The 20,039-nt window shown below is 42.2% G+C and overlaps 2 pseudogenes; both read left to right on the top strand.

Annotated features, from left to right (window-relative positions):
- Positions 1-12,289: 12,289 nt before the first annotated feature.
- LOC123053611 (beta-glucosidase 12-like) lies at positions 12,290-16,557 on the top strand (annotated as a pseudogene).
- Positions 16,558-16,818: 261 nt separating this feature from the next.
- LOC123053612 (polygalacturonase inhibitor 1-like) lies at positions 16,819-17,831 on the top strand (annotated as a pseudogene).
- The last annotated feature ends 2,208 nt before the right edge of the window (positions 17,832-20,039 follow it).

Here is a 20,039-nt window from a genome sequence, read left to right as displayed (position 1 = left end):
TGCCAATAACATTTGAGAGCGCGATATTGGTATAACTCTCATGTTGAATTGACCGAAGTTGTTTGTTATACTTAAGAGATTATATCGTCTGAAGTCTTTAGTTCATAACGCAGGAGTTAACATATGTATGATTCCTTCGAGCATGAGAGTATCGAGTCACTCCATACCAGATGTTGCACTTTGGGGTTGTTTTGCAACGTCATCCGTAACAGGGTGATCATACCGGCAACTTACGGGTTCATTGGAAATGTATGACGAGAGACTAGATAGCTTGAGACTGGGATTTGCTTCTCCGACAATGGAGAGATATTCTTAGGGACCTCTTGGTGTGACGACATCCATCATCGTGTGGTTAGACATAGGTGACTACATCACAAGGATGTCGGAACATGACAATGAGAAAGAAGAACAAAACCGGTAACCAGGACACAGGTATAGTGAGCATGTAATGACTCGTGGGGATACGGATATATCTCACCTCAAGTTTAGTAATGATCGGGAAGCAAAGGGAATAACATATAATAACCAACGGTTCACTCGAATATCATTCATGTAAGTATAAGGATCAATATGGATGTCCACGGTTCCGCTATTGATCGTTGAACGTAAGGTGTTTTCATTCATGTCTTTATTTTACCGAACCTGCAGGGTCACACTCTTAAGGGATTACGATTTGTTGAGTTCTATAGGACTTAAGAATATGAAAAATACTATCCAAATAGTTTTAGGAATAAAAGAAATCATTTCAAGAGAAACCAGAAGCGTTCCGGGATTACCAGAAGTGTTTCGGGGCGTATCGGGTAATACCGGAATTAATATATAGGTAGAAATTGTTCTCAGGGACTTCAATATAAATTATAAAGGGCTGCAACATTATTGTGAGGTCCTAGGAATTTATTTAAAGTTATTGGGCTAAAGAAAACACACAAAGCCCTATTAGTGGAGAGTTAATGTGCCCAAAGGCCCATTAGTGGAGGCGCCCCAAGAGGAGGCTGATAGGCCTCCAACGTATCTATAATTTTTGATTGTTCCATGCTATTATATTATTCATCTAGGATATTTTATATGCATTTATATGCTATTTTATATGATTTTTGCGACTAACCTATTAACCTAGAGCCGAGTGCCAGTTTCTGTTTTTTCCTTGTTTTTGAGTTCTACAGAAAAGGAATACCAAACGGAGTCCAATTGACGTGCCAATTTTTGACAATTTTTGATGGACCAAAAGAAGCCCCCGGGGTAAAAGAGTAGAGCTAGAAGAGTCCCGGGCCGTCCACGACGGTGGGGGCGCGCCCCCCTATCTTGTGGACGACTCGGAGACCCCCCTGACGTGAGACCTAAGCCAAAAATTCCTATAAATACAGAAACCTCCAGAACATAACCTAGATCGGGAGTTCCGCCGCCGCAAGCCTCTGTAGCCACGAAAAACCAATCGGGACCCTGTTCTGGCACCCAGCCGGAGGGGGGGATCCCTCACCGATGGACATCTTCATCATCCTGGCGCTCTCCATGACGAGGAGGGAGTAGTTCACCCTCGGGGCTGAGGGTATGTACCAGTAGCTATGTGTTTGATCTCTCTCTCTCTCTCTCTCTCTCATGTTCTTGATTCGGCACGATCTTGATGTATCGCGAGCTTTCCTATTATAGTTGGATCTTATGATGTTTCTCCCCCTCTACTCTCTTGTAATGGATTGAGTTTTCCCTTTGCAGTTATCTTATCGGATTGAGTCTTTAAGGATTTTAGAACACTTGATGTATGTCTTGCATGTGCTTATCTGTGGTGACAATGGGATAATCACGTGATCCACTTGATGTATGTTTTGGTGATCAACTTGCGGGTTCCGTAACATTGTGAACTTATGCATAGGGGTTGGCACGCGTTTTTGTCTTGACTCTCCTGTAGAAACTTTGGGGCACTCTTTGAAGTACTTTGTGTTGGTTTGAATAGATGAATCTGAGATTGTGTGATGCATATCGTATGATCATACCCACGGATACTTGAGGTGACATTGGAGTATCTAGGTGACATTAGGGTTTTGGTTGATTTGTGTCTTAAGGTGTTATTCTAGTACGAACTCTATGATAGATCGAACGAAAAGAATAGCTTCGTGTTATTTTACTACGGACTCTTGAATAGATCGATCAGAAAGGATAACTTTGAGGTGGTTTCGTACCCTACAATAATCTCTTCGTTTGTTCTCCGCTATTAGTGACTTTGGAGTGACTCTTGTTGCATGTTGAAGGATAATTATATGATCCAATTATGTTATTATTGTTGAGAGAACTTGCACTAGTGAAAGTATGAACCCTAGGCCTTGTTTCCTAGCATTGCAACACCGTTTACGCTCACTTTTATCGCTTTCTACCTTGCTGTTTTTATATTTTCAGTTTACAAATACTCATATCTATCATCCATATTGCCCTTGTATCACCATCTCTTCGCCGAGCTAGTGCACCTATACAATTTACCATTGTATTGGGTGTGTTGGGGACACAAGGGACTCTTTGTTATTTGGTTGCAGGGTTGTTTGAGAGAGACCATCTTCATCCTACGCCTCCCACGGATTGATAAACCTTAGGTCATCCACTTGAGGGAAATTTGCTACTGTCCTACAAACCTCTGCACTTGGAGGCCCAACAACATCTACAAGAAGAAGGTTGTGTAGTAGACATCTAGCTCATTTCTTGCACCGTTGCCGGGGAGGTGAGTGCTTGAAGGTATATCTTTAGATCTTGCAATCGAATCTTTTAGTTTCTTGTTTTATCACTAGTTTAGTTTATAAAAGAAAACTAAAAAAATGGAGTTAAGGTTGCCTCATATGCTTCATCTTTTTAATGTCTTTCTTGAAAATGATGGGAAGGAAAATTGTGCTCAATTGCTAGAGGAAGAATGCATTAGAATGTTTGGCACTAAATCTTTGAATGATGAGCATGATTGCAATGTTGTTAGTATGAATTCTTTGAATACCCATGATGCTAATGATATGCAAAGCCACAAGCTTGGGGATGCTATGTTTGATGAAGATGATATGTTTAGTCCCCCAAGTTTTGATGAACAAATTTATTATCATGAAAGCATGCCTCCTATTTATGATGATTATTGTGATGACACGTATGCTATAAAGAATAAATATAACCATGAAAATTGTAATCATGATTTTAATTTTCAATTGGATTATGCTTCACATGATAGTTATTTTGTTGAGTTTGCTCCCACTACTATTCATGAGAAGAAATTTGCTTATGTGGAGAGTAGTAAATTTTCTATGCTTGTAGATCATGAAAAGAATGCTTTATGTGATGGTTATATTGTTGAATTCATTCATGATGCTACTGAAAATTATTATGTGGGAGGAACATATGCTTGTAGGAATTGCAATAATATCAAGTTTCCTCTCTATGTGCTTAAACTTTTAAAGTTATGCTTGTTTTGCCTTCCTATGCTAGTTGATTTTTGTTCCCATAAGTTGTTTGCTCGCAAAATCCCTATGCATAGGAAGTGGGTTACACTTAAATGTGCTAGTCATATTCTTCATGATGCTCTCTTTATGTTTCGATTCTTATCTTTTATGTGAGCATCATTGAAATCTTCATGCCTAGCTAGGGGCGTTAATCGATAGCGCTTGTTGGGAGGCAACCCAATTTTATTTTTGTTCTTTAATTTTTGCTCCTGTTTAGTAATAAATAATTCATCTAGCCTCTGGTTCGATGTGCTTTTATGTTTTAATTAGTTTTTGTGCCAAGTAGAACCTTTGGGAAGACTTGGGTGAAGTCTAGGGGATCTTGCTGTAAAAAACAGAAACTTTTGCGCTCACAAGTTTAGCTGCCATTTTTTACTGGAGAGTGATTTTAGGTTGATTCTTTTTGAAGATGATTAATAGTAAAATTCCTCAGGTCCACCAGTTTATTTCAGAATTTTTGGAGTTCTATAAGTATACGTTTGATACAGATTACTACAGACTGTTCTGTTTTTGACAGATTCTGTTTTCTATATGTTTTTTGCTTATTTTGATGAATCTATGAGTAGTATCGGAGAGTCTGAATCATAGAGAAGTTGGAATACAGTAGATATTACACCAATATGAATTTAGAATGAGTTCACAACAGTACCTAAGTGGTGATTTATTTTCTTATACTAACGGAGCTTACGAGTTTTCTGTTGAGTTTTGTGTTGTGAAGTTTTCAAGTTTTGGGTAAAGATTCGATGGACTATGGAATAAGGAGTGGAAAGAGCCTAAGCTTGGGGATTCCCAAGGCACCCCAAGGTAATATTCAAGGACAACCAAGAGCCTAAGCTTGGGGATGCCCCGGATGGCATCCCCTCTTTCGTCTTCGTTCATCGGTAACTTTACTTGGAGCTATATTTTTATTCACCACATGATATGTGTTTTGCTTGGAGTGTCATTTTATTTTCTTTTGTTTTGCTTGCTGTTTGAATAAAATACCAAGATCTGAAATTCTTAAATGTTAGAGAGTCTTCACATAATTATATAATTATTCGACTACTCATTGATCTTCACCTATATCTTTCGGAGTAGTTTGTCGTTTCCTCTAGTGCTTCACTTACATATTTTTAGAGTATGGTGGTGGTTTTATTTTATAGAAATTATTGATCTCTCATGCTTCACTTATATTATTTTGAGAGTCTTTTAGAACAGCATGGTAATTTGCTTTGGCTATAAAATTAGTCCTAATATGATAGGCATCCAATATGGGTATAATAAAAACTTTCATATAGAGTGCATTGAATACTATGAGAAGTTTGATACTTGATGATTGTTTTGAGATATGAAGATGGTGATATTAAAGTTGTGCTAGTTGAGTAATTGTGAATTTGAGAAATACTTGTGTTGAAGTTTGCAAGTCCCGTAGCATGCACGTATGGTAACCGTTGTGTAACAAATTTGAAACATGAGGTGTTCTTTGATTGTCATCCTTATGAGTGGTGGCCGGGGACGAGCGATTGTATTTTCCTACCAATCTATCCCCCTAGGAGCATGCACGTAGTGCTTGGTTTTTGATGACTTGTAGATTTTTGCAATAATTATGTGAGTTCTTTATGACTAATGTTGAGTCCATGGATTATACGAACTCTCACCCTTCCATCATTGCTAGCCTCTTCGGTACCATGCATTTCCCGTTCTCACCTTGAGTGTTGGTGCAAACTTCGCCGGTGCATCCAAACCCCATGATATGATACGCTCTGTCACACATAAACCTCCTTATATCTTTCTCAAAACAGGCACCATACCTACCTATTATGGCATTTCCATAGCCATTCAGAGATATATTGCCGTGCAACTTTCCACCATTTCATTTATTATGACACGCTTCATCATTGTCATATTGCCTTGCATGATCATGTAGTTGACATCGTATTTGTGGCAAGGCCACCATGCATAATTTTTCATACATGTCACTCTTGATTCATTGCCCATCCCGGTACACCGCCGGAGGCACTCATATAGAGTCATATTTTGTTCTAGTATCGAGTTGTAATCCTTGAGTTGTAAATAAATAGAAGTGTGATGATCAGCATTATTAGAGCATTGTCCAAAAAAAGAGAAAGGCCAAAAAAAATAAAGGCCAAATAAAAAAATAAAAAAAGAAGAAAGACCAAATAAAAAAAGGAAGGCCCAAAAAAGGAAAAAAAGAAAAAAAAGAAGGGACAATGTTACTATCCTTTTCCACACTTGTGCTTCAAATTAGCACCATGATCTTTATGATAGAGAGTCTCTTATTTTGTCAATTCCATATACTAGTGGGAATTTTTCATTATAGAACTTGGCTTGTATATTCCAACAATGGGCTTCCTCAAATGCCCTAGGTCTTCATGAGCAAGCAAGTTGGATGCACACTCACTGAGTTTCTTTTGTTGAGCTTTCATGCATTTATAGCTCTAGTGCATCCCTACTCCTCGCATTGCCATCAATTGATGGGCATCTCCCTAGCCCGTTGATTAGCCGCGTCAATGTGAGACTTTCTCCTTTTTTGTCTTCTTCACACAACCCCCATCGTTATATTCTATTCCACCCATAGTGCTATATCCATGGTTCACGCTCATGTATTGCGTGAAAGTTGAAAAAGTTTGAGATTACTAAAGTATGAAACAATTGCTTGGCTTGTCATCGGGGTTGTGCATGATGAGAGCATTCTTGTGTGACGAAAATGGAGCATGACCAAACTATATGATTTTGTAGGGATGAACTTTCTTTGGCCATGTTATTTTGAGAAGAGATGATTGCTTAGTTAGTATGCTTGAAGTATTATTATTTTTATGTCAATATTAAACTTTTATCTTGAATCTTTCGGATCTGAACATTCATGCCACAATAAAGAAAATTACATTAAAGATTATGTTAGGTAGCATTCCACATCAAAAATTCTGTTTTTATCATTTACCTACTCGAGAATGAGCAGGAATTAAGCTTGGGGATGCTTGATACGTCTCCAACGTATCTATAAATTTTGACTGTTCCATGCTATTATATTATCCATCTAGGATGTTTTATATGCATTTATATGCTATTTTATATGATTTTTGCGACTAACCTATTAAACTAGAGCCCAGTGCCAGTTTCTGTTTTTTCCTTGTTTTTGAGTTTTACAGAAAAGGAATACCAAACGGAGTCCAATTGACGTGCCAATTTTTGACTTTTTTTATGGACCAAAAGAAGCCCCAGGAGTAAAAGAGTTGGGCCAGAAGAGTCCCGGGCCGTCCACGAGGGTGGGGGGCGCGCCCTACCCCCTGGGCGCGCCCCCCTATCTCGTGGACGACTCGGAGACCCCCCTGACGTGAGACCTACGCCAAAAATTCCTATAAATACAGAAACCTCCATAACATAACCTAGATCGGGAGTTCCGCCTCCACAAGCCTCTGTAGCCACGAAAAACCAATCGGGGCCCTGTTCCGGCACCCTGCCGGAGGGGGGATCCCTCACCGGTGGCCATCTTCATCATCCCGGCGCTCTCCATGACGAGGAGGGAGTAGTTCACCCTCGGGGCTGAGGGTATGTACCAGTAGCTATGTGTTTGGTCTCTCTCTCTCTCTCTCTCTCTCTCTCTCTCTCTCTCTCGTGTTCTTGATTCGGCACGATCTTGATGTATCGCGAGCTTTGCTATTATAGTTGGATTTTATGATGTTTCTCCCCCTCTACTCTCTTGTAATGGATTGAGTTTTCCCTTTGAAGTTATCTTATCGGATTGAGTCTTTAAGGATTTGAGAACACTTGATGTATGTCTTGCATGTGCTTATCTGTGGTGACAATGGGATATTGAGAAGAACCCGACTCGGCATTCTTAAAAAAAGAGGGGAAGCAGAACCAAGTCAAGATGATATGGGTCGCCCCTTCTTCTTGCGCCAAAGATCTTACCATTTCCGAAGGAACCGGGGCTACATTTCTTTCCAATTTCCATTCAAGAGTTTCTATCTGTTTCCACGCCCTTTTCTTGAGACCTCGAAACATGAGGACAAATTACTTCTCTTAGGAACACATACAAGAAAAAGGATAACGGTATCCCTCCCATTAACTACTTCATTTTCATTGAGTCTTTAAGGATTTGAGAACACTTGATGTATGTCTTGCATGTGCTTATCTGTGGTGACAATGGGATATTCACGTGATCCACTTGATGTATGTTTTGGTGATCAACTTGCGGGTTCCGTAACATTGTGAACTTATGCATAGGGGTTGGCACGTGTTTTCGTCTTGACTATCTGGTAGAAACTTTGGGGCACTCTTTGAAGTTCTTTGTGTTGGTTGAATAGATGAATCTGAGATTGTGTGATGCATATCATATAATCATACCCACGGATATTTGAGGTGACATTGGAGTATCTAGGTGACATTAGGGTTTTGGTTGATTTGTATCTTAAGGTGTTATTCTAGTACAAACTCTATGATAGATCGAACGGAAAGAATAGCTTCGTGTTATTTTACTACGGACTCTTGAATAGATCGATCAGAAAGGATAACTTTGAGGTGGTTTCGTACCCTACAATAATCTCTTCATTTGTTCTCCGCTATTAGTGACTTTGGAGTGACTCTTGTTGCATGTTGAGGGATAGTTATATGATTCAATTATGTTATTATTGTGGAGAGAATTTGCACTAGTGATGGTATGAACCCTAGGTCTTGTTTCCTAACATTGCAATACCGTTTACGCTCTCTTTTATAGCTTGCTACCTTGCTGTTTTTATATTTTTAGATTACAAATACTCATATCTATCATCCATATTGCACTTGTATCACCATCTCTTCACCGAACTAGTGCACCTATACAATTTACCATTGTATTGGGTGTGTTGGGGACACAAGAGACTCTTTGTTATTTGGTTGCAGAGTTGTTTGAGAGAGACCATCTTCATCCTACAGCTCCCACGGATTGATAAATCTGAGGTCATCCACTTGAGGGAAATTTACTACTGTCCTACAAACCTCTGCACTTGGAGGCCCAACAACGTCTACAAAAAAAAGATTGTGTAGTAGACATCAGATGCCTAATTGGGAGGTGTAGTCTAACTCCACCTCCCCCTACTGCAGGTGCAAGGGGTGGGGAGTCCACCACCCCTCCTCTCTCCCCTACACCTATATACTAGTGGAAAAACAACTAGCCACATTTTTCGTTGGTGGCGTGTCATTTTCTATCAACGCCATCACTATTTTTTTCAAATAGTGTTGGTGTCGGCCTAAATCGCACGTCAGCTTTACATGGTTAGGGCCGACGTTGCTTTTTTTAACATGTCACAACTCTGTTGGCCCATCTATACTCACTGTATGGAAGATAGTGCTGGCGTCGGATTTCTATGCGCGCCGTAGGTATTAACTAGTGTTGGCGTGCTAACTTATGTTTCCCCAGAAACATTATTTTTATTTTATCAAGTATTTTAAGTATTTAATGATTATACTAGTCAAAAAATAATGAATATTTTTATATTATATTTTTGTCTTTATTATTAGTAGCATTTTTTTAATCATTTTGGGTCTTTTATTTCTTTACTATCAGTTATAATAATTAGTCTTTTATTAATCTTAGTCTTTTTTTATTTGGGCTATTATTAGCTATTGCCTTGCGTTTTAGGTCCACGCCAGCACTAGCCTACCTGAGTTAACTGCCCACCTTAGTAAAAGACCTAGCTAGTTGACGCCCTCATTTGACCCACACACACTCCCCCTCAACTAGTCACCGCTACCACCTCCGGACCTCGCCACGCTTCGCCGCCTGTCGCCGTCCCTCGCCGCACCGCCGATAGCAAGGTTCCATCCTATCCTTCCCCTCCCATCCCATCTCCTTCCTCTCCACTCGAACCTCCTTCGTCAGCGGATGCCACACGGAATCCATGGGATTCCTGCATATATAAGTTGATTCGTGTAGAATTTAAGTAGTGTTGAATCAACATTTGTAGTGATGTAGAATCCAAAGTTAGTTCCATGAATTGCTTTGTGTAAAAAATTTAGTGGTAATCTGATTAGGATTGTGCAGAATCCGATTTTAATAGTGTATTTTGAGTAGAATTTTTTGAGAGAATATTAATGATTCAAGTTCAACTTAATTTGGTAGTGTAGTTTGGAATGTTTGAAATAAATGAGATGAACTCCTATAAATTAGATTGGTGGTGTAGAGTTCATTTTATTTGTGTCTCCCTCTATGGATTTTGTTTATTTGTGTATACAATTACTAGTATAGAATTATATTTAGCACTGTAATATCCGATTATATTTAGTTGAAATTGATTTACTAGTGTAGAAACCGATTATACTTAGTGTTGATTTAGTAGTCTAGAATCCGATTATACTTACTTTTTTAATATGTTTTGTGTAGAATGGTGCAACTATCACCATGTCGAGTGTGCAAGTCAAGGTGCGAAACTAGCCTTGCAACTGGCACGCGGTTCGGCATCTACTTCCAGCCGAGTTTTGTTCGTGCAACGATAATAAATTATATGAACCTTCTAACAGTTAATTCATATTTGTTTCTGTTGCTATTTTCACTAATGCATTGTATGTGTTTTTTGTTTTTTCTTACACGGATCGTCGCATGCAATGTGATCTTTGGCGTTCTTGGGGGGCCTACATTATGGAGGTCGAGAAGGGACCAAAGATATCCCAGATTGGAGGAGATGAATGAGATCGTTTCATCGCACATATGCATCTCACTGGGGTGAATTGACCAGCTTCTCTTTCAGAGGACAAAGTACAAGGTTGGCTGTTATCTACCTCAACACGGAGGAAGATGATGATGACCCACTTGATGAAGTCCTCTATGCCCAAAGAATCAGGCTGAGCGAGGAGGAATCAGACAACCTCTAGTACATACTTTCGCCACGTGATGCCTACATTGGGATGCCATCCGTGACCCGCCTGACAAGGACGAATGTTAACTGCCATGTCATGGTACGTTACTAGTGTAGTAATTTGAAAGATATTCTACTTTAAAATTATTTTTGTACTTTTCTTTATTTTTGTTTTTTTGTTTTTCTTTTTTACTTTATTTTTGTACTTTTTTATACTTTAAAAATATAGGGTAATGCTATTCTAAGTGTGAGTGTAGAATAGTTTATTCTACTCCACCATTAACGCTATGTACATAATCTAGTAAAACACGCCAACTTTTAAATTTAGTACATTGTCAAAAAATTACTATATTTTGTATGCTACATTACTATATTTTGTATAGAGCATTACTTAGGATATAGAATGAACTATTCTATACTCACGCTTAGTTTAAATAAGAATTTGAAAAACAATGTTGAACAAGCATCTGAAAATTTTCAAATAAGTTTTTTTAATTGAATAAGAATTTGAAAAATGTTGAACAGATATTTGGAAATGTTAAATAAGTATTAAAAATGTCATTTTATAAATGTTGAATAATTATTAAAAATGTTGAATGAATATATGAAAGATGTTGAACTAGTATTTTAAAATGTTGAACAACTATTTAAAAATGTTGAAATAAGTATTAAATTTTTTTGAACCAAGTATTTGAAAAATGTGGAACAAGTATTTTGAAAATATTGAATAATAATTAAAAATGTTCAATGAGTATATGAAAAATGTTGAACAAGTATTTGAAAGTGTGGAATAAGTATTAAAAATGTTGAACAAGTATTTTAAAAATGTTGAAAAAAGTTCGGACAATGTTAAACGTGTGTACAAAAAATGTGGATCACTTAATAAATAAATATTTTGACATATACAAAAATGTAGAGTGGAAACGAAAACAAACATATGAAAAAGAATGGGAAAGAAGAAGAAAACAAAACAAAAAATGGAGAAGAAAAAATAAAACCAAACAAAAAATGAAGAAAAAAAAGAAACCAAATAAAAACGAAGAAAACCCTTAAAAAAAGAAAAAATAAGAAAACCCATGAAAAACAATGGAAAACCCCGGCTTCGTTCACCTCAAGTAGAAAACACGCCAACAACTTATCGTGTGGAAAAACACGGGCGCATTGGCTAGCGCCGCGAGCTCTCTCCATACCCGCTTCCCCCAATTTCCTGTTCCCTTTTTCATTCGATCGGCGATAAATAGTATTCGCACGGCCTGGCCTCCAGCTGATGGCTCTACCACGTGAGAGCTTGTGTAGCAATGCGTCAGAAACTCTCGCCTCGGAAAAATGCGACCGACATAAACATTCAACATAGCACGCGTGCTCATTCTCTTTCATATTTTGTTTTCTAACTTTTGATTTCATTTTTATTTCCTATTTTTTAAGAAAAATAAAATTATGTTTTAACAAATATTTTTTTCACCGAACAGATTTGTTAGATATTTAGGTAAAAACAAGATTATTCTAACAAATAATATTTTTTAATTTTTAATTTCCGAAATGTTATACTATCAGATTTGGTACATTTTTAAATAATGTTCTCATAAATTTAGAAAATGTTCATCAGGTGTTTAAATTTTTTTAATCATGCATTTTTTTAAAACTCTGTATTTAAAAAAGTCCATCATATATCAAAGGAATTATAATGTTTTTAAATACAGAGTTTAAAAAATGCATGATTAAAAAAATTGTATGGAGGGGCTTTCACTTGCTATCCAAAGGACGCGCACGGGTGACTCCTATGAGTCGCTATGCCATGACCCAGTCCAAATTAGCTAAATGTCAGTCGATTGAATTTAAATTTGGGTCAATCAATTTTGAGAGTTCGCCGGAGTGAGCCGGAGAGAAGGAAAGAGAAGAAAGGGGCTCGTCGGAGGGCAACCCCATATCTATCTTAGAGCTTAGGGTGAGGACGGTGGTGGGGCTTCACCGGAGAGAAAAAACAGACGCGGGAGTGATGGCCGAGGGCGGCGGTAAGACCGGTGGTGGGGAGCGGTTCCCGGCAGGGCGGGGCGGCGAGGCTGCACGGGAGCGCCGCCGGTCGCGGGTAGTGGTCGCAGGCGGTTTGGCCGGTGGCCTGGGAAGAAGAAGCTGGAGGAAGAAGAAAGGCTGCCACCCGTTTGATCTGCATCCAACGGCCACAAACGATCGACCGACTCAAATTCGAAATTCAATCGACTCAGGTGTAGCCATTCCTGACCCAGCCCTCTGATTAAGCATTGTACTAATACAGGCACGAGAAATGTGCACCCTACCAATCTAATCTCAGGGCAGACGTACGTGCCCGTGTCCGTGTGTATTGGCTGATGCGGCAGCTAGCCGCGTGCTGACGATCCGGCTGCAGCTAGTCAGTCAGAGCGCGCATGGTTCACGAGCAGCACAGCTACCGATCCGCAGCAACACTATTATACACCAGTTCTCTTCCTTCATGCGAGCAATTCAACACAGACGGAGCTTGTGTCGTCCCTATCACTCTGATCAAACACAGAGACAGCAGTTCCAAAAATCAACACATGCGAGCATGTGTTCTTGGTCTCTAGCACATAAAAAACACTACACATGGTTCCCTGCCATGTGCCATCTCATCTCAGAAGTAGAAATTATTGGCCCAGATTATTTTTCTGCTAAATATGCACACAGACGCAGGCCTATATAGGTGGTGCCAAGGGAGGCCCTGACGCTGCAACATAGCCCCTGCCATCACTCCACATGGCTGCAAGAGCACTGGTGCCGGCTGTCCTCCCGCTTCTCCTTCTGGTTGTCGCTACCAGCGCCTACGGCGGCGCCCATGGTCGGCGGCCGATAAGCCGGAGGAGCTTCCCCAAGGGCTTCCTCTTTGGGACGGCCACCTCGTCCTATCAGGTTTCCACTCGCTGTTACTCCCTCCGTTCGGAATTACTTGTCGCGAAAATGGATGTATCTAGACGTCCATTTTCGAGAGAAGTAATTCCGAACGGAGGGAGTACTTCATTGATCCATGCATAGCGTAGGTCGTTGGTTTTCTTTCTTAGTTCAGCACACATTCTTTGTATGAAAACTGTAGCATAAGCTGATGCTGCGTGGCTGGACTCTCTTAGGAATACGATCAAAAGTTAAAACAGGGTATGTTCTAGGAAATGCATGGACGGAGCAGGAAAAAATGGTCCGGAATTAGTAACAAGTTGGACAAAACTAATTATACTCAAGTTCAGCATATATGAGTTGATCCTTGATCTGGACCCAGCAGTGATTGGCCAATTGTCTCTCTACAATATGAAATCTTCGGTTCTGGATCTGGTCTCCTCTTACAATTATTTGAGGATATCTACATTATGAAAATTTTGGTTCTGACATCGTCTTATTACAAATTTGCTGGACATTCACATGCATGCAGTATGAGGGTGGTGCAATGGAGGGGGGCAGGGGACCAAGCATCTGGGACAACTTCACTCACCAGCACCCAGGCATGTATATACATCTTCTACACGCAGCGTATGTATCTTTTTATAGAAAAATGTTCAGCACTCAGGAACATTATCAAAGACCTTTTTAGGGAGTGAGAGCAACAGAAATTATTGTTTTTTCTATTTCACAGCATGAAATGTTCATAAAGTCTTACCAAATTTCTATGTCCAAATTTTTAGTTCTGTTGACAACTAGGCCATTCTATTGACCAATGGTGTGATAACCAGCAAAGTAATTTTCATTTCAAACAGAAGTTCAGAGTAGCCTTTTTCTCATAAAGGTAAATAACTTTGGCAGATAAAATCGCCGATAGAAGCAATGGGGATGTGGCAGTGGACTCCTACCATCTTTACAAGGTAGGGATAGTTTATATGTCCTGCTTTTTAATTAGATCTTTAAGATTTTTCATAAATCATGTGCTAAAGTTGTTGATTAAGATCATACTGTGACAAGATCTTTGAATATCAGTTCCAATCCAACAAGAAGAAACTAGGTAGTACTGATCCTAATTTGCCAAAAACGTAGGAAGATGTGCGCCTCATGAAGGATATGGGAATGGACGCATACAGGTTTTCCATCTCATGGACAAGAATTCTTCCAGGTATGATATTGTCAGACTCAATACTTCTACTATCATTTTTGTTCTCTCAACTAGAACATTTTGCACTATCTTGCCATTTCCTAATTTATATATTATGTTCACATCGATCATATAATGTCTTAATGCATGATAGATGGAACTCTCAAAGGTGGAGTCAACCGAGAAGGCATCAAGTATTACAACAACTTGATCGATGAGCTGCTGTCCAAAGGTAGGTCGTCTAACTGTCAGTATTTAATTGTGTTTATTATATCCAATGTACCAAACTGCATCGAACATCAGGTCCTTTATTTCATCATACAATTCTTAAGATTTGCTATCTTTATATACCTGCAGGGGTGCAGCCATTTGTGACCCTTTTTCACTGGGACTCTCCACAGGGATTGGAAGACAAATATGGAGGATTTCTTAGCCCTAATATCATGTAAGTCAACCACTATTTATCTTCTAAAAACATGTATACGTTAACTTGCAAAATAACCAACTGACACCGGTGCAGAAATGACTACAAAGATTATGCTGAAGTCTGCTTCAGAGAATTCGGAGATCGGGTGAAGCACTGGATCACGTTCAACGAGCCCTGGTCCTTCTGCGTCACGGGTTATGAAAGGGGTGTATTTGCGCCGGGCCGGTGTTCGCCTTGGGAGAAGGCAAACTGCAGCGCCGGAGATTCAGGAAGGGAGCCGTACACTGCAGCCCACCATCAGATACTCGCTCATGCAGCAGCAGCTAGATTGTATAAACAGAAATATAAGGTGACTGACCCAGCCCTTCATTATATATATCATGTAGTTGCAGTTCATCCATGAACGTGATTGATATGTTGCACATCAATGAAATGCAGGCCGAGCAGAAGGGGAAGATCGGAATAAGTTTGGTGTCAAACTGGTTCACTCCCTTGTCCCGTTCAAAATCAAGCGTCGTCGCGACGAGACGCGCCATCGAATTCATGCTTGGATGGTAAACTCTCTACGTGTGATTCCTGCATAATTTCATTTTAGAAGTCTAGAAAAGAATACAGATTGATCTCGCCAAGAATAAAAACCCTGTAGGTTTTTGGACCCGCTCGCCAGAGGAGACTACCCCGAGAGTATGAAAGAATTAGTAGGAAACCGTCTGCCGCAGTTCACCAAAAAACAGTCTGAATTGGTGAAGGATTCATTCGACTTCATTGGAATCAACTACTATACTACAAACTACGCGGGTAGCCTTCCTCTATCAAATGGCCTGAGGAACAGCTACTCTACCGATGCTCAAGCAAATCTTACCGGTCAGTGTTCTCGTTTGCCAGCCTAACAATGTTAAGGAAATGTTCCGGTTTTAGAAAAACATGCTAACATTGCCCAATTATGCCAGGTGTTCGAAATGGTGTCCCCATAGGTCCTCAGGTAACTTGCCCCCCCCCCCCCCCCCCCCCCCTCCTCTTGTCTGGTGGTTTAGTTGACCGAGTAAATGATGTGCATTTAGGCTGCTTCACCTTGGCTCTATGTCTACCCTAAAGGGTTCCGTGATCTTCTACTTTATCTCAAGGAGAAGTACCGCAATCCGATCGTCTACATCACTGAAAACGGCAAGTACATTTTCCTCCCCTGGAAATGGTGAGCAACCAGGTTCAAACTTATCAGAAAAATTATTTTTCTTCTCTCTATATTTTAGGTGTCGATGAAGCCAACAACAAGAGCCTACCACTCGAGGAAGCCCTCAAGGACGATGCCAGGATAGAGTACCACCACATGCACCTTGATGCCCTGCTGAGTACGATCAGGTCAAAGCTAGCACTTTGACTTTTATAATCCAACTATGTCAAGACATCAACTGAGAGTTCATTGTGCTGATTTTACTGCAGGGACGGGGCGAACGTGAAGGGGTACTTCGCGTGGTCGCTGTTAGACAACTTCGAGTGGGCGAGCGGGTACACGGTGCGCTTCGGGTTACACTTTGTGGATTATAACCATGGTCGGAAGCGGTACCCCAAGCGCTCCGCCGGCTGGTTCAAAAGGTTCCTCAAGAGATGATTTCAGAAATCAACTAGAAACCAGCGAGAAATTATGGATGCATTGTATTTGAGGTTTACTTCAGTACCCGTTTTAGTTGAAACATTGGTGGAGATTAAAACATACCCCTTCGTATGTGAGAGGCCTGTTTGGAATAAAGGAATTTCGCAGGAATTTCATAGGAATGAATTTTAGTCGATGTAGATAGACTCAGAGAATAAGTACCGTTCAATGTCTATCAAGTGCTTGGCAAGAAACCGCACGTTCCTCTCCCTTGCAAGTGCACCAAGCCACTCACAAAAACTTTGACCACGCTTTGGCTGCCTTCATGATCACATCAATTCAGTTGACTAATTTCCGGCGAGATTATCCAGCTGATTTGAACTGCCTACAAATAGCTGAGCAGCATTCTCTGTTACTCACTCGTACCAGTTCGATCGATCAACATGACCAACCACGTTGCACTTCTCCTCCTACTCTCTCCAGCTCACCGCGTCATTCTCTCAGCAGCCCGGCGACAACCCAGACTTCCGGACGCTCCTCAAGATCAAGGAGCAGTTCGGCGACCAGGCCGCGCTGGTGTCCTTGCTGCCCGGCACCGACCAGTGCAACTGGCCGTACGCCCACTGCAACCAGGACCGCCGCGTCGTCGCCATCTTCCTCCAGAACGTCAACATCACCTCCACGATCCCACCGGCCATCGGCGACCTCGACCAGCTCCACACCATCAGCATCCACAGCATCCCGGGCCTCCATGGCCCCATCCCGGACACGTTCGGCAAACTCTCGCACCTCTCCATCTTCAACATCATGCGCACCTCCGTCTCGGGCTCCCTGCCGGCGTCGCTCTCCCGCACGAACCTCACCTCCGTCAGCTTCTTCAGCAACAAGCTGACCGGAAGAATCCCCAGGTCGCTCCAGGACCTGCCTTACCTGACCTACTTCGACGCCTCGAACAACCGCCTGGTCGGCCGGATCCCGCCGCGGCTGGTGAGCAACGGCGCGCCCGACAGGCCGCTCGGCCTGACGCTGACAAACAACCGGCTGACGGGGCCGATCCCCCGGACGTACGCGCGCGAGAGGTACTTCATGAACTTCCGGGTGGCCAACAACATGCTCACTGGGGACGCGGCGTTCCTGTTCGGCCGGCGGAACAGGGTATACGACGTCGACCTGTCCGGGAACAGGCTGCGGTTCAACCTGACCGGCGTGGTGATGCCAGAGAACCTGCTGTTCCTCAACATGAGCCGCGACCGGATCTACGGCGGCGTGCCGGCGTCGCTGGCGCAGTTGAAGAAGTTGACCACGCTCGACCTCAGCTACAACCAGCTCTGCGGGGAGATACCCACCGGCGGGAACATGGGTCGGTTCAAGCCGGAGGCCTACGAGCACAACAAGTGCCTGTGCGGGACCCCGTTGCCGGCGTGCTAGGTCGTGGGTCGCTGAGGCTGATCGACCTGTCACGTTCTTCTGTTTTGCGGTGATACTGCATTGCAATGAATAATTTCGGGCCTCCATCCGAGAGTTCCTATTCTATTTTTTTCAGTGCAAGAGTTTTTTTAATGATACTCCCTCCGTCCCATAATGTAAGACGTTTTTTTGACACTATACTAGAGTCAAAACGTCTTACATTATGGGACGGAGGGAGTAATACATATCTCATTTATATTATACGGATCATAGTACAAGTCATGTGCACACCGATCTGACAAGACTAAATACAATGTAAAACGCTAACTTTTGCACAAAGGAACATCAACCAAGAAATAAAATTACAAACAAGACTGAGGAAACCTCTGAACTTGACACCTCACTTGCCTCTGGCACCACCGCAACAACCACCAAAGAAAGAAGTGATGGATCACCACCACACCCGAGCTCCACGCGGCTCCATCGCTGATAAGCAACTTTGCGAATCTTCAAGGTGGCTCGCCAAAGGCGAAACCATTACCGTTGAACGAATCAGACCGGGGCAACACCCCGGACACGCCATCAAACTTCAGATCTGGCACCCCCACATGACCAAGACATCTAAGGAGGAAACCATACCTGCCATCCACGTACCACGAACCGAGCACACAATCCACCATCTTGCAGATGTCGTCAATGCAGACCACAATCTATACCCGCTCCTGGACTACCTCCCAAGCTCCGCGCCGGCGCTGGAGCAAACGTCGTCGCAATGGCGGAACCCGAGATCACATGTCCACCACAAGGATGTCGCCGCCACACCATCCTTACTTGAACAGACTGGATTTCAGATCCATCCCCAACCATAGGACCAATTGCCTTGTCGGAGAAGGATCTGAAGAAATTTTATTCAGCGTCGCCATCGCCGCCGCCGAAGCCAAGACGATGAACAACCTAAAAAACTAAGCTATTTTGGCCTAAAACCATCCACACACGTGGATCCGGCGATGCCCTCACTACGATAACCCACGCTCAATACTTCTGCTTTCAATAAAGCCGAACCTGATCCTAACCCAAGACGGCTAGAACAAACTCTCCCCTCCAGGCTTCACCGGTGAGCCCATGGATTTTTCCTCCCCTCTGCCTGCCGCTCCGGCGGGCGGTGGTGTGGAGGGGAATCCTGGTGTGTTCCCTCCGGTTAGTAGTTTATGCCAGGGTTTTTTATTCCTCGCAGGTGCGGCACTCGGACGGATGGTGGTGCTTCTTCTTCGAGTTTGTCTTCCGAACTCCGATCCTCCTCGCGTTTGTTCGTTTGGACATAGTCGACAAAGCATCAACGTAGATTCCTGCCGCGGTGAGGTTAGGGTTTCTCGTCACGTGGCGAGATTTGGTGTTAGGTGCTTCAGATTTATGCAAGGGTTCGACGGCGATGACTGCAGCTCCAGAGCATTGGTCCTTAAGGGCATGCGTATGAAGATTTCCCAGTTGTCATCGACAAGGACAAGACGTCTCCGATATGGGAGTGGCAACAGCGGTGCGTCGGCGGCTCGTTCTAGCGGCAATAGTGGCCGTTCAGTGGTCTCGGAATTTTGATATAACGTTTATTGTGTTTGAGATGTTTTGTCTTTCGAGTGAACTTTTTTTTGAACTCGTCTTTCGAGTGAACTTTTATAATAGATATGATCATTTAAAAAGAAAACTTCTTGTAAAAAATAGCCACTTCGCATGAGACTTGCATGGGCTTCTGGCACATATGTGACCTATTTCGGTCCAATTGAGCTTATGAGCTATGGGAGGAAATAGAGAGTGAGGGAGTCCTGGACTAAGGGGTCCTCGGGTGTCCGGCCTGTTAGTCGTGGGCCGGACTGATGGGCAGTGAAGATACAAAGACCGAAGACTCTTACCCGTGTCCGGATGGAACTCTCCTTGGCGTGGAGGGCAAGCTTGGCGTCCGAATATGAAGATTCCTTTCTCTGTAACCGACTTTATGTAACCCTAGTTCCCCCCGGTGTCTATATCAACCGAGGGTTAGGTCTGTAGAGGCGAATAATCATAATCATAGTCATACAGGCTAGACTTCTAGGGTTTTAGCCATTACGATCTCGTGGTAGATCAACTCTTGTAATACTCATATTCATCAAGATCAATCAAGCAGGAAGTAGGGTATTACCTCCATAGAGAGGGCCCGAACCTGGGTAAACATTGTGTCCCCCGTCTCCTGTTACCATCGACCTTAGACGGACAGTTCGGGACCCCC

The sequence above is a fragment of the Triticum aestivum genome, chromosome 2D (genome assembly GCF_018294505.1).
Source record: "Triticum aestivum cultivar Chinese Spring chromosome 2D, IWGSC CS RefSeq v2.1, whole genome shotgun sequence".
NCBI lineage: Eukaryota > Viridiplantae > Streptophyta > Magnoliopsida > Poales > Poaceae > Triticum > Triticum aestivum.
The sequence above is the reverse complement of the archived record's forward strand: the minus strand, read 5'-3'. Positions and strand labels throughout refer to the sequence as shown.